This window comes from Theobroma cacao, chromosome 7, assembly GCF_000208745.1.
Source record: "Theobroma cacao cultivar B97-61/B2 chromosome 7, Criollo_cocoa_genome_V2, whole genome shotgun sequence".
Taxonomy (NCBI): Eukaryota; Viridiplantae; Streptophyta; class Magnoliopsida; order Malvales; family Malvaceae; genus Theobroma; species Theobroma cacao.
This window is the reverse complement of record NC_030856.1, coordinates 10,385,175-10,401,756: the sequence shown is the minus strand read 5'-3', so window position 1 is coordinate 10,401,756 and position 16,582 is coordinate 10,385,175. Positions and strand designations below refer to the sequence as shown.

General features: G+C 33.6%; 1 pseudogene; it reads left to right on the top strand.

The window, feature by feature from the left end:
* LOC18594606 lies at positions 2,527-5,794 on the top strand (annotated as a pseudogene).

Sequence of the window (16,582 nt, the reverse complement as noted above, 5' to 3'; positions counted from 1 at the left end):
TTGAATCTTTATGCCTCATCAGTAGCCATTATTTGTATTAGGATTTTCTCATTCCAACATATAAAAATATGAAGGTAGTAGTTAAAATGACTCCTCCAGTGGATTAAAAACAAGCCTCTCCTCATACTATTTCACTTGCCAAGCCTTACCATACAAACAATTCAATCCCTATTGAACCCTTATCTGACTAATTATGTCCTTAAGTCTTAATGCTACTCCATTAACCTGAAGCTTGTGTGATATAAGTTCACCAATTATCATCGCATTCACGGTTTGAAATCACCTTAGTAAACCATCGATAGTACAGGTGTGTACTTTGTGGAATGTACGAACTTGCCAATATTCTCCTTAAGGTAACTTCATTGCACGCACACTGAACTTGCATGCCTTGTCCTTGCAACCAACCTCAAAATGCCTTTACATGACCTTTTTACTCTTACCTCAAACTGCTTTTTTAGAGCCAACATGTTCAAAGCTCGTTTCAACTTGGCCTTCGAGGAAAACATTCTTCCTTTGTATAAGTGATCATCGGTACATGTCGACTCCTCAATGGTAATTGTTTGCAATGAGAGCCTTTCTACTCCTAGAATTAGCCATGTATGAGATATCCCTACATTTCCCCTTTCTTGATAACTATCATAGAGCAATATCTCAAGGGAACGAATCTTCTTCTCACCAACGATGGGGTTATTGTATATGGGGTCATCACAATGAACATTTACTACATCAACACCTCCAACAAGTTCCGTTTCGCCTTCAACATTATTGCAAATTGGAATGTCACTGTCATAAAGCTAGTCATCGTTTAAACTATCATCATGCCATTCATCAAGCTTGTCATCTGCATTGTCATCAAATATATCTTCACCGGCATAGAACAGATCCTCATTTCCCTCATCAAATGTAGTATTATCTTTTAACATCGCAGTGTCATCCTCCAACATTGCAACGTTGTCATCCAACGTCGCAATGTTATCCTCAAATGTCGTAGTCTCATTTGAAAATGACATTACACCCTCTATAGTTTCACCCGGTCATTACATTTGCTAGACAGAAGCAAGTAATTGGTTCGATGCACATGTTGATCGAAATTGTGCACCCAACTGTTCTGTGAATGTTGTGTGTCTACCGGGCTGCACAAATTCTTGTGCATACTTCAATTGCCATCGTTGTGGGTCAAGGGCTGAATGTTGTGGTATATGTGAAGCACTGTAAGTCTCATTTTGATTAAGCTGATTACCATGTTGTACAAACTTTGTCATGTTACATAACATTTGTATAGCATTCTCTAATGGTGACGTACATTGTCGGAACATTCCTCTATTCTAACAGAATTAATACAACATCCTCATTGTCCTTGATAATTGAGTGTGATAGCTCTCCAAGTGTACTAATCAATGCATGTAACTCAATCTCATGAATTTCTGAGTTTACCTCAATAATATCTTCAACTAGCTTCATCAAGCCCATAACGACAAATCACTCCTAACTCCCCACATACGTGACTCACCACCCTTGTAAATGCCATCCACCCACTGACCATTGTGTCTTATCACAAGCCGTAAAATTGAAACGCCACTAAAATTTTGAAAACAAAAATTTGTCAGTCATTTTACACATTACATACCGTGTTCTGAAATTTGTCAGTCATATTGTTACACGCCATGTTCAAAAAATGTCACACGCCATGTTCACAACATGTTACATGTCATGTGCTAACACATGTTATTTCAAAATATTTTTTACATGCCATGTGAATTAGAGATGCATGGTGTAACAACTTTGGGCAATGTTTCTAATCCATGTTCTAATTTACACAAAAAGTTTCAAAAATTAATGTGTTGAATTAATAAACCCAATAACATACCTTGATGTCATCTCCACTCTAGGGTATGTTTATTGACGACGATATGACCAGATGCCGAAAGATAAACCATAGCACAATGATGATGGTGCTCAACGGAGAGTTGACAGAGCTAATACAGTTCAGAGAACGAAAAGAGTTGAGAGACACGATAATGATGGTGCTCAACAGAGAGTTGACAAAGCTGATACAATTTTAAGAGCTGATATAGTTTAAAGAGGTGAGAGAGCTAATGATAATGATGCTCAACAGAGAGTTGACAGAATTGATACAGTTCAAAGAGTTGAGAGAGTTGAGCGAGTTAAAATAGCTAAGCATTTATTTTCTCTGTGGCAGGAGGGAGATATCAGGAGATTAATTTGTCAGGATGTTTTTCAAGGTATTGAGGTCTACTCATGCTTGTTTTCGGATAAAAATAGATAATTTTATATAAGTGGTTATTTCTAAAATCACTTTATGAGGAGAGTTATTTCTCATAGTTCTCTCTAATTTATATTGGAATATTGGATGGCCCAAGGTATATTTGTCTTATAGAGAAAAGTTAAGCACTATAATTGTTGAAAAACGGTGAGAAGAATGAGACGACTTGGATAGTCAAGGTCTAGAACTTCCTGTCCACCACAACTAAATCATGTTAAAAATTTTTTTGAGGAGAGCAATAGAGAAATATCAATTCATAGCTTCACCTCCAAGCCCTGCATACTCAAAGAACAACAAGAAAGTCAGTAATGGGGAAAACAACTGTCGGCATAGTTTTATTAGCTCTAATTCTACCATCTTGTTTTTGCTTACAATTTGGTACTGCTTTAGACACTATCACACCATCCAAATCCATCAAAGATCCTGAAGTTATAATCTCCAAGAACGGAGTTTTCCTCTTGGGATTCTTCAACTTTGCTAATTCTACCCATCGCTATGTAGGGATATGGTACAATCACATACCTGTACAAACTGTGGTATGGGTAGCAAACAGAAACAAGCCTCTCAAGGACTCCTCTGGGGTTGTGAAGATATCGGAGGATGGCAACCTTGTTGTTTTGAATGGACAGGAAGAGATTCTTTGGTCATCAAATGTTACAAATCTGATTTCTAATACAAGTGCCTGCTTTTAGACTCTGGAAACCTTGTCCTGAAGAATGATGATGATGACAATGGAGCGAGCATATGGGAGAGTTTTCAACATCCTTCTAACGCCTACACGCCAACCATGAAGATTAGCACTGATCTAAGAACGGGTCAGAGAGTGCAGCTGTCATCCTGGAAAAGCCCTTCTGATCCATCCGACGGTAACTTCTCTCTTAGCCTTGAGCCTCTCAACATTCCTGAAGTCATCATTTTGAACAATAACCAGCCGTATTTTCGGACTGGTCCGTGGAATGGTCAAATCTTCATCGGAATGTTACATATGAATTCTGTATATCTTAATGGATTTAGCCTTGTTGCAGATGACCAAAAAGAAACCTTTTATCTTTCCTATGCTCTTGCTAATAAGTCTATGTTGGCCTACTTTGAATTTAATCCTCAAGGAAAAATTGTCGAACTACATTGGGATGAGGGGAAGGGGGACTGGGCCAACAATTGGCCTATTCTAGAAAATGATTGTGATGTTTATGGAAAGTGTGGAGCATTTGGAAGCTGTGATTCAATGAAACCATCAATTTGCAGTTGTTTGAGGGGATTTGAGCCTAAGAATAGAGAGGAATGGAATAGAGAAAATTGGGCTAGTGGATGTGTTAGGACTACCCCATTAGGGTGCCAAAAAGTAAACAATGGCAGTGACGTAGGCAAAGACGATGGGTTTTTGAAGCTAGAGATGATGAAAGTGCCAGCCTTTGCGGAGTGGTCATCTCCACTTGAAGAAACTTGCGAAGAACAATGCTTGAGAAACTGTTCATGTGTGGCTTATGCATATGATGTTGGCATTGGTTGTATGTTATGGAGCGGAAATTTAATTGACATACAGAAATTCCCCAGTCGGGGAGTGGATCTTTACATTCGTGTGGCATCTTCAGAACTTGGTAAATTGTTTGAAGTTCGACCAGATATTGTTAAATTTCTTCAATTCTATGTTTTTGCAGCTGCACTTTATTAACTAGGTTTCTCAATTTGCAGATAGAAAGGAGAAAAGTAAAGTTGTTGTTATTATCACCGTGATCGTGGGTATAATCATCATTACAATCGCTACATTTTTCTTACGGAGTTGGATGGCTAAACATAGAGGTACTGTATCCATCTTTGCCACTAGTGTGACAATTATTTTAGGTAACTGTGCTTCATCTCACGATTTTCTATCCCAGGAAGGAAACAGAAAACCAAAGAGATGTTGCCATTCGACATAGGAAAAGCCGTGGCAAAATTTTCTAGTGACAATGTGGTTGGAGAAAATTTATTTGAGGTTAAACTCCAGCAGTTACCGCTATTCAATTTTGAGGAACTAGCAAGTGCAACAAACAACTTTCATCTTACAGAAAAGTTAGGACACGGTGGTTTCGGTCCAGTATACAGGGTAATCGTCTGACAGATGACATTTCTACTAAGTTGCTAACGTTTGATCTAAAACAAAAAGGTTGCTAACTAGCTGATTTTTCTATGCAGGGAACATTGCAAGATGGAAAGGAAATAGCTGTGAAGAGATTGTCAAGAGCCTCTGGCCAGGGGTTAGAAGAATTTATGAATGAGGTGGTGGTGATTTCTAAACTCCAACATCGAAATCTTGTTAGATTACTTGGCTGTTGTGTTGAAAGAGAAGAGAAGATGTTAGTCTACGAGTATATGCCCAACAAAAGCTTGGATGCTTTTCTCTTCGGTTAGAACATGCTAATTTCTTGCACTGCTTTGTTAATTCCTTTTTGAAGATTTATTGCACTGCTTTGTTTGGTCAACTTCGAGTTAGTAAGTTGGCTACAGCAATCAATGGTTAATTTCTGGTCTTTTTATTTAATTTTTTCTAGATCAAGTCCAACGACAATTCTTGAATTGGGAAAAATGTTTTAATATTATTGAAGGAATTAGTCGAGGATTACTTTATCTTCATCGAGACTCAAGATTAAGGATTATACATAGAGATATAAAAGCAAGTAACATTTTACTGGATCAAGATTTAAATCCAAAAATTTCAGATTTTGGGATGGCAAGGATTTTTGGAGGGAACGAAAATCATGCCAACACAAAAAGGGTCATGGGAACTTAGTAAGTTGAAGATTTTCTCATCAACTAATTGTTCTTTTTCATAATATATTACTAGTATACGTGTGTGTAAAATATGGTGTATGATGTTATTTTGATGTTAAAGTACAGTGGTTACATGTCTCCCGAGTATGCAATGCAAGGACAATTTTCAGAAAAGTCCGATGTATTCAGCTTTGGAGTTCTATTATTAGAGATTGTTAGTGGAAGAAAAAACACAAGCTTTTACAACAATCAGCATTCTTTTAGCCTTTTGGGATATGTAAGTCTACATAATGATTGCCTCATATTATGGCCCAATTAGTGCCAATTTTGAAATGTCTAATACAGTTATCTCAATCTTTTGTGTTTTCAGGCATGGAAATTGTGGAAGGAAGACAACATTTTAGGTTTAGTAGACATAGAGGCTTCTGATCCGAGCTATGATGAGAAAGAAATTTTGAGATGCATACATGTGGGATTGTTATGCGTTCAAGAATTTGCTAAAGAGAGGCCTACAATGTCAAGAGTAGTTTCAATGCTTAACAGTGAGATTGTGGATCTTCCTCCTCCAAAACAGCCTGCTTTCACTGAAAGACTAATTAACCAAGATGTTGAGTCCCTCCCAAATAATGAAGATAAATTTTCGGTGAATGATGTAAGTATTACAGACTTTGATGGCCGATAGCAAGCAAATTGCTTTTATTATCATTTCAATGTAAATTAAACTTTTTTTAATTTAAAGATGTAAAATAGTATGTAATTACAAATTAAGTTACCTTTGAAAATTTAAAAATAATTTGTTTATAAATATATAGAAATTGTTAGTGTATCAAATATAATATTAAAGTAAAAAGATAAATTAAGTAACTTTAAAAAAAATGAGGGATTTCAAATAAACAATTGGATTCTAGAGGTGTAGGCATACCGAGTCAAGCATATAAATGGCAAGCTGGTTTTTTTTTTTTTTTTTTATTTTTTGTGAGGTCGATTCAAAAAATAATCCAACAACTTAAGCTCAATTTGATTAGACTCGATTATGATCAATTAAAATAAAATACTCAGATTTAACTTGAGCTTGATCTAAAGCTTGAAATAATTAAAATTTATATAATTAGGAAAACATGTGAATATATTTTATTTTATATGTGTGTGTGTATATATATATAGATATATTTTTTTTCATGAGGAGTAGTTTTACTCTTTTATGTGTGTGTGTATATGTGTGTGTGTGTATATATATATATATATATATATATATATATATATAATATTAAAAAAATTAAAAACTCGATTAGGCTAGAGGGTCACTTGAGCTGAATATTGAAAAGCTGGAACTTAGTTGAACATATTCATCAAGATCTACCTCTCAAATAACTTAGCTCGTTTATATCTTACTAGTTTAGTTTATGTTACACATCTGTTGTTGCATGTGGATCATTAAATATAATATTTGAGTTTCATAATAATAATATTAAAAAATAATATATTCGTAAATCATGATTTGATCGATTCTTAATCAGTTAACATTTAAATTATAAAGATATGAAATATATATATATATATATATATATGTAAGTTAAAAAATATATTTTCATGAAATTATAAAAATTAAATAAATTTTATGTTAAAATAAAAAAAAATATATTATAACTAATTACTCCTTTTATCTCATTTTCTTATTTAAAAAAATTTTGATTTTTTTGTCTTTATTTTTAAATTTATTTTTTTTTTGTGTGTTTATTGGCAATTAGCATCATCGAACTAACCCAAAAAAAGCAACAGTAAAAGATTACTTTTAGAAGAAATGATAAAAAAGGCTTGGTTTTTCTCTAAACTACTAGAATGCTTGTGGTCTTTATCAAATTGGTAGTCTTGGTTTTTTTTTTTTAAAGTAAATTGGTAGACTATTTATTTCTAAATCCATGACTATTACACACTATTATGCTTGTGTTTTTTCTTTGATCTTGGTACTTTACTTAGAAAACAAAAGAAAGTTATAACATAATATAGTCATTTAAGAAATCAGAAATGAAAAGAAAAAGTTGTTGGCCATCAACAAGTACTAAGATCTCCTCTCTCTCTCTCTCTTATATTATCATTAATTCTTTATGCACTCTGTTTTCTTTCTTACTTTTCACATTTGGCTACTATACATGGAATCATACTCAAACAACTCCCTTTATCCTTTGCCTAATTAGCAAAGCTTATATTGATGAGAATATGAATTTCTTTTAAGCAATGTACAATGCCTTGGCTTTGGAAGGATCAAAAACTTCAAACCCATGGAAACCCCCTTCAACAACTTGATCCTAAAGTTGTTGTGCATCATTCCATTGTAAACGAAAGGTGTTTGACCTATCAAGCAAGCTCAACGTAACCTTAACTGTAACTTGATTTCTTAAATCAAGATTGAGGTCACTAAGCTCATTAAAGTTGGCTTTATTCAAGAAGTCAAATACCCTATTTATGTTGAAATGAGTCATCAATAGGAAACAAAATAGAGAGATTATCGGAGTAGTTTGTCTTAAAATCCTTTTTTTCAACGGTCAACCATAATACTAGCCTTAGAAAATGAACAACCCAAAATAGTTTTCCTAAACTTTCTCTTTGTACTCTTATATTATTACATTCAACACTGTAATAAAAAAGATATGAAAATAGAGAAACTTTTAACATGCTATCAGAGCAAGATCCTAAAACCTCTGCTACAACCAAACGTTGTAAAAAAAATTCCAGAACTAATTGAAACCATGGTGGAACCAACTGATATGGTGAAACACAACGACAACCATACAGACCTTATTTTAGAAGATCTGATAGCAAGGATGATGGAGGTTTTAACTAGAAATCAGTATCAACCACACGCACCAGGCAATGATTCCTTTACTGCATAGATCAGCGTTAAGTTAGATGGCACCAACTAGGCTTTATGGTCCCAAGTTGTTGAAATGTATATCTCAGGCAAAAATAAATTGTGATATATTAACGGAAACTTTCCACTACCTCAACAAATGGACCCAATGTTTCAAAAATGGGGAACTCATAATGCAATTGTTAAAGGGTGGTTGATCAACTCTATCGATCCAGCCTTGATTAGCAATTTCATTCACTTTCCAACTGCAAAAATGGTATAGGATTCTATTGCTACAACTTATTTTGATGGGACTGACACATCCCAAGTGTATGATCTATGAGACAAGTGGTTAGAATGAGACAAGTTGGAGAATCCATAGAATATATTACAATGATCTTCAAGGCTTGTGGAGAGAAATTGACTTTTGTTGTCCTAATCCAATGGAATGTGTTGTTGATATACAGAAATATAATTCCATCTTACAAGAAGATAAAGTCTATACCTTCCTTGATGGATTAGATGGCTAGCTAGACAAGATTCAAAGTGATGTGCTGCAGTTGAAACCGTTTCCAATAGTAGAACAAGCTTATGCTCACGTTTTACGGGAAGATATCAAGCAGGCAATAATAATAACAGGCACAAAAACTACATCTAGTGCTATTATGGCTTTTAAAGAAGTCAAGATGGGATAGCAACACCCACCTTCAAAAACAGGTTCTCTCTCTATAAGTAATGGAAAGTTAAATACAACCTCAAAGTCTAAACTATAATCAGAAGGACAGCGTGTACTCATCGTGGAAACATGAAACATACCTATGAAACTTGCTTTAAGTTACATGGGTATCCAGACTGGTAGAATGAACTTAAGGCACGAAAACATCATGAAGCTGCTACCTCTGATAGAGGCTTGGGTAAAGCTACAACCTTTGAAACTCAATTATCTTTCACTCCACAAGTAGAATCTTCAAGTGATTCAACGACTCTCAATAATCAAGGTAACTATGGTCAAGCATTACTTAGCTCTAACAAATATGATGACAATGATTGGATAATCGACTCTAAGGCAACCAACCACATGACATTCAACTCCAATGAATATTCAGAGATCACTCAACCAAGGCAAACAAACATTGCTAATGCTAATGGTGTCACATATCCAGAAACAATTGGAACTGTTGCTTTATCACCATCTCTTTCTTATCTTATACTTTACCAATTCCATCTTTCCCAAATAAATTGTATTCCATCTTTCCCAAATAAATTGTATCAATCCCACAAAGAATCAATCTAAAAAATTACCAAGTATTAAAATTAGAATAGTTTAGTTTTATTCAAATAATTAAAATCTGAGTTCTAATTAAACTAAAACTCACTCAACTAAAACAAATCTAATTAAAAATTAAAGCAACAAGATAATTAGGTAAAAGCGAATCAAACAAACCTAGGATTACAATATCTCTCACACTACATCTAAATCTTAGCTCTCTTCCTTAACTTATTTCAATGGGTTGAGTTGCTAACTTAGAGTCCTCAATTATTTACAAGGGTTTTCAAACTTGTTATAAAAATATCTATTTTAATCAAAACACTATATCCCTATGTGAATTAAAATTAAAATAGACTCATTAACTTCAGGCTCTAATCTGGCTACATATGGCTTATAGGTATATCCTTATCCTATATGCAAATCAATTAATATGATCATATGTTATCCCAATTTTAGTTTACACTAAATTCCCTTTCCTAATTTTGTTTAGACTTCCAAATCAATTTAATTGGTGATCATGCAATTAAAACCATTAAGAACAAATTGGAATAAACAATTCAATTCCCATTAAAGATAAGCAAGAAAGAGATTAAAAACTTAGATTACATGTGAGTTCAACTGCAATCCTAGAAAAAAAAAATTAGCTACTCATAATTGCAAAGACAAATAAAATTATATAAATTTCAACCATTGAAAGTAACAATAAGCTAAAAGCTAAGGAAGAAAACAAAACGATTCATTGCAGCTTGTTTTCTAAGTTTCAGCCTCCATTTTCAGCCTCTTGAATCTTCAAAAGTTGTCTAACTTACTTTCCCTTTAAATATCCTTTTATACTAACAATCTTAACCTACAAGTCTCTAAATTAACCTATTAATTCTAACTATTGGGCTTAACAGTATAATGAGGCCCAAACATCAATTGTCAGCCTTAAGATTGCTATTCTAGGAATAGTAAGTCCAGCTATTTTCCAATGCAATTTTCTCTATTTTTGAAGTAGAACTGGGCAAAGTGATCTTCATGAAAGTTTTAGCTCTATCTTTCAGCTTTTCAATGGTAAAAGAATCGTAGAATTTGGAGTTTTCTAACATGAGTTATGGTCAAAATTTGAAGCATATGCAAGTAGACTTCCAAATCTTTCAACACCTTACTTTTCGAAATTAAACCCAATTCCTTCAATTCTTACAAAAATATAAAAACTAATAAATAAACATCAAATTAAAATAACTTACTTAAAAATAAACTAATTATAAAAATAACCAAAAATAACTAAATTATAATTGAAAATTAAGAACTTTAGTTAATATTTAATAACAAAATTGGAAAAAATAATTCTATAAAATAGAATTATCACACCTCCAAACTTAAGATTTTGTTAGTCTTCAAGCAAAAGAAAATAAAATAAAAAGAATAAAACATGAAAAAAAAATTTATGAGAGATAGAAGTACCAAATCATGATTTCTCAATTTTTCCCTCAAAAATTATCTCTAATTCCAACTTAAGGTAATATATAGTTAATCCTTAAAGTCATGGATCAATTCAAGTGAAAACTTATTTTTCGAATGGACTTCCTGTATGTGTGAATAATCTCTTACAAAGAATATCATGCAATTCGGATTAGTTTATGCCAAGGTTTAAACATAGATTAGTACTAGAATCCCATAAGTTTGTTTTTCATCTCTTTCTTCACTAATGTAGAATAACACTTATTCAATGATCAATTGGTCTTTACTAAGCTTTTAATGTAAGGCTAGGGTCAAGGTATGATAAAAGATATTTTTAGGCTCAAATTCACCTTAAACACTTAATCAATCTAGGACCTATAAAGAGTTCTAGAAAATTTTATAACATCCTCAAACTTGAAGTAGAATTTCCTTTGCACAACACACTTTATTTCTTTTTTTTTTTCTTTTCTTCTCTTTTCTTTTTTATTTTTTTTGCACACCTCGAAACCTATTTTTGACAGCTATGAGCAAGGGGTAAATTTCTTGCACCCATCATTTTTTTTCACCTTCCTCGCTTAATTTATCTTTAAGCTCAATATGTTTCCTAGAAAGATCAATATATTTAAGGGTGAAAGGTTCAAACTGTTGGAATTAAATAAAAAGGCTAAGGCTAATATAATTGTGTATATCCAAAGAAAAGGTAAATTAAGCTCAAAATGGGTGACTAAGAATAAATACATAACAAGGTAGCTCGATAAGGCTCAAACGATCCAAAAATGGCCTAAATCATTTCCTATCCTAAGTGTTATCTAGGATTTTGCCGAGAGAGAGAATCAAGCAAATTCTAAAATTCTTGACTTCGCTACACTTTTTATCAACATAAACTTTCTCTAAATCACATAAAATCAACATAAACTTTCTCTACATCACATAAAAATTCTAAGTAAACAAATATGGTGCTCAAATTATTAGAAGTTACATTGTAAAATAAAGCTAACACAAGAATATCACATAAAATTAAATCATAACTATATGTTTCCCAAAAGCTAAGAATCACAAAATATTCAAAATATATCATCCTAAGATTGGGACAATCATGGATAAGATGCAAACTATCTCAATTTTTTTAAAATACAAATAAAACACGCAAAACATGCAAAACATAACTTAACACATAACTAAATAAACCTAACATAACGAAAAGAATAAACCGACTAAATTCTAAAATACTCTCCCAAACTTTGAATAAAACATTGTCCTCAATGTGATCAGAGAAAATTAGATAAAAAAGTGAAGAATACTCCCCTAACTCCGAAACTGTTATCTATTGGTCCCCCTCATCGTCCCCACCATAATCATCATCAGAGTCTGAATTCGTAGGCAATCAAAAAAAAGTAGTCATATCCATCCCAATGTGTTCTACATAGGCTCTCATCATTTGTTCAATTACCCAATTTTGTTTTCCGTGACGGTCTCACGATGATCAATGCGCTCCATCCATTAAGCAACACTACGTGTGGGAGTCAACTGTGAAGGTGAAGGGGCCACTTGAGAAGAACTACCAACCACTGGTGCAGACTCTTCCAATTACTTAAGAATGCCCATGGTGATGGGAATTTTCGGTTGTTGCAACTCTTCCTTATCGTACCAATCAACATCAACTCTCGCACATAATGCAGTGATCAAGGAAGGAAAACTTATACCATTTCGTTTAGTGTGGCCTATATGTAAGATGGCATGAAAGAAAACCTTACCAATGTCAATGGATTTATGCATTACAATGGCATAAATGAGAATTGCACGATCCCTCGTGACATCACTAATATCAGTGAACGGGAGTAATCGTGCCACTACAAAGTGTAACCAAACTTTCAGCTCTTTTTTCATTGCACTTTGTTTAAATGAAACAGGCTCGCCATGTGGTGTCTTCCATTAGGCTCTTTAAACACAAAGCGCCAATATAATCTTATTACAATCTTGATGACCACCCAAGTATTGTCCATATTCATCATTCTCAATATTGGGAGTTCTAAAAAATGCGTTGATAGCTTAACTGTGAAACAGAACTTGTTTGCCATGAACAAAAGAAATGCCATCAACATGCTCAACCACATTTGCATAAAACTCCCAAACCACTAGCACAACCGTAGCTTCAAGTTGGTTACTAAATAGCTGTCAATGTTGTTCTCGAAGCATCTGATGAATCTCCTCATAAGGGAGGATGGGGATATCTATCTCTCGTTCAGGAATTGGCACTTTGTTTATCAATGATGTATGATATCTTGTAAATGCATCAACTGACACAAATTTGGAATGATCAAAAGAGCCACTAGAACTTGGTTTGGAGCATTTTGGTGCCATTCCTACAAAAGAAATTCAATTCATTAAAATAAACCCATAGTACGAGTGTGCAATTAGTGTTCTGTGCAATCAACCATGACAATATTAAAATTCCAAAGGGACTAATTTGATTAATTGCTTTCAAATTCAATAAACCCAACTCAACAATTCCACAGCAGCTTCCTAAAAATTGGCAATCTCACAGCACCATCTTCAAGAATTTATCTATTCCTCACAACAATCATATTCCAAACTCATCATTTAAATTTCGCATACTCAGCATTCTAAAAATAAAATTTGAGGAAATATTATTCAACCAAAATTATCAAGTATTGCATTGTGCATCAACAAGTCCTAAACTTATTTCTACTTGCCCGGCCAAATCTTAAAAAAAAAGGCATACCCATCATCTATTCACATCAACAACATATTCAACAAGTATATTTGAAGCAAATAGAAAGTTTAAAACAACCTCATTGGCAAGAAGAAATTATCACTAATCACAAAAATTTGCTCTACATAAAACACAATTAAGGAGAAAATATTCAAACCTATTAACCAGCAGCCACAAATAACTCAATCAATTGAGAACCTAAAACATTTATTCTCATACTACACAAAATATTTGAAACCTAAGTATTAGGTAGAGAGAGAGAAGGGGGAGACTTATCTTCTGAAAAGATTGAGTGCAAGACAAAACCCAAATGAAAGATAAAAGAAAAATATGCAGAATATATATATATATATGAGTGGGGGAAGTAAGAAATTTCAAAGAGAAAGAAGGAGGGAGACAGTTGGAGAAGAAAATGGGTTTGGGTGTAGCCAAAACACAAGTATTTATAGGGATGAGGGTTGGGCCTCGATCTAGTGTCGTTGCTCTCTCTTTTGAGGGACACGGCTCTAAGCTAATTTGAACCTGAAGCAGACTGCTTCGGGTTTTAGCACCACAGCTTTAAATATTAAGCGTCGCGATGTTCAAAGCTTCTATTTGCCCTTTTATCCAGCGTCATGGCTTTCTCTTTTTTGCGTCCGAGCACTCAAACATTTTGTGTCCTATTTTAAAGTCTCTTCCCAACATCGTGGCACTAAAGATGAGGACCGCGATGCTCAAACATTTTGTGTTGAGCCTTAATTGTGTGTTCTTTCAAGGCCACAACTTTAAATTTGAAGGCCACGACTCTGACTTTTTTTTAATTTTTTCTTTTAATTGTAAAAACAAACACCTAGAAAAGGAAATATAAATTAATTAGAACACTAAAAAATTAATAATAATAATACATCAAAAGAAATAAATTGTAACTTAAAAATTAAATAAAATAAATACTAAAATGAGTAAAGTTGAGGAGCTTAGGTTGTTTCCGAAAAAACACTTCATTTATAGTCTTCGATTGGACTGACTTGGACTTTAGGCCATGTCAAGCATGTGTATTGAGGACTTTTGGTGATTAATTTCACTTCCCCAATAATGCTTCAATCTTTGTCCATTGACTTTAAATTTTCAACCATAAGTCCCCCTAACTTTGATTGCTCCATGTGGAAATACCTCATTGACAATGGAAGGACTAAACCACCTTGATTTAAGTTTCCCCATAAATAATTTCAATTGAGAATTATAAAGCAACACTGATTCGCCTGGCTCAAAGCTTCGTTCCATTATCTTCTTACCATGCCATTGCTTTGTTTTCTCCTTATAGAGTTTGGCATTATCATAAACTTAAAGGTGAAATTCATTAAGTTCATTTAATTGCAACAACCTTTGCTCACCTGCTGCTTGTAAATCAAAATTTAGCTTCTTCACAGCCCAATAAGTATTGTGCTCAAGTTCCACCGAGAGGTAGCAACTTTTGCCAAAAATCAACTTGTATGGGGACATGCCAATTGGGGTTTTGTAAACAATCTGATATGCCCACAGTGCATCATCCAATCTTTTCACCCAATCTTTTTTTTTTGGGACACATCATTTTCTCCAAGATTCGCTTGATTTCACTATTGGACACTTTTACTTGGCTACTAGTTTGAGGATGGTACGTAGTTGTAACCTTATGTTTAACTCCATATTTTTCCAAAAGTGCATCAAAATACTTATTGCAAAAGTGACTCCCCTCATTACTAATAACTGCCCTAGGAGTGCCAAATCGAGTGAAAATGCTCTTCTTAATGAAATTCATCACCACCTTGGAATCATTGTGAGGAAAGTCCGCTACTTCAACCCACTTGGAGACATAATCTACAGCAAGCAAGATGTATTTGTTGTTGTATGAAGATATGAACGGACCCATGAAGTCAATACCCCACACATAAAAAATATATCTATCTCAAGGATGTTGTTAAGAAGCATCTCATGTCTTCTTGAGATATTACCCATTCTTTGGCACCTGTCACAATGCAAAACAAAATTGTGAGCATTTTTAAATAACGTAGGCCAATATAAACCTGATTAGAGGACTTTAGCAACAGTTCATGTTCCTCCAAAGTGTCCTCCATAATTTGACGAATGGCAATATTAAAGCATGCTTTGAGTTTCTTCCTCTGGGACACATTTTCTTAAAACCTGGTATTTACATCGTTTAAACAAGAAAGGCTCTTCCTAAAATAAAATTTAACATCATGCAAAAATTTCTTTTTTTGATGAAAATTTAAATCAGGGGGAATGATATTGCTTACCAGATAATTCACGAAATCAGCATACCAAGGAAGTGATTTCTTACCAACTTGAAGGATTTGTTCATTAGGAAAAATGAAATACCCCATACTTTGATATGGTGATATATAAAGTTGATCGAATGCAAATTGAGGTCAATTAAAATATTTAGAAGTAATAAAAGACGAAAGGAGTAGTTTAGGATAAAATATTTCGCAAGTGAGAAAATAATAATAATTTTATCGGAGGAGAATTTGTGAGATAAAAGGTGATTTGGAAGTCAAGTGAGGCATAATAAAGTATTTTGGGTACCAAGGAGACAAGATAAAATTTTTAGAAAAAAAAAATATTTTATTAATAAAATAATATTAAAATATTAATATTTAGCCGGATGTCGAAGTTAATCAAGAAGGAGGATCATATGGTTGATCCAAGTGGGGGAGAAGATGACAAGCCCGACTTTATAAAAATATTTATCATGACATACATGTGATGGATAGCATGTTTGCATGCTAGGAGAGTCCCGAAAAATTTACAAAAGTCGGTATTGTACCTAGAGGTACAATAAAGTTGATTTAAGCCTCGAACTAGATCAAATAGAGAATTTACAATGAAATGAAGAATTTTAAAGTCCTAGAATGGTTTAATATGGTGATTCGGAGTTCGAGAATCAATTTGGAGTCAAACCGAAATTTTTGCTATCCAGGAGTAAAATGGTCATTTGCCACTTGGGGACAAAATGGGAATTTTAGAAAAGATTTTTTTGGCCCCATTTGACTTATTGGAGTATAATTTGACTTATTGGAGTAAGATTTGAGGTTTAGAAGTGAAAATTTTTAATTTCGGTATAATTTAGAGTAAAAGGGTAAAATGATAATTTTGCCACCCCAGGGGCAAAATTGTAATTTTCCACCACCAGGACATTTTTTCAGCACATGGTCTTCCTTTATCCTCATTTTGACCATTGACTAATTGTGTGGTGGAGATAAAAAGGATTAAAATTTT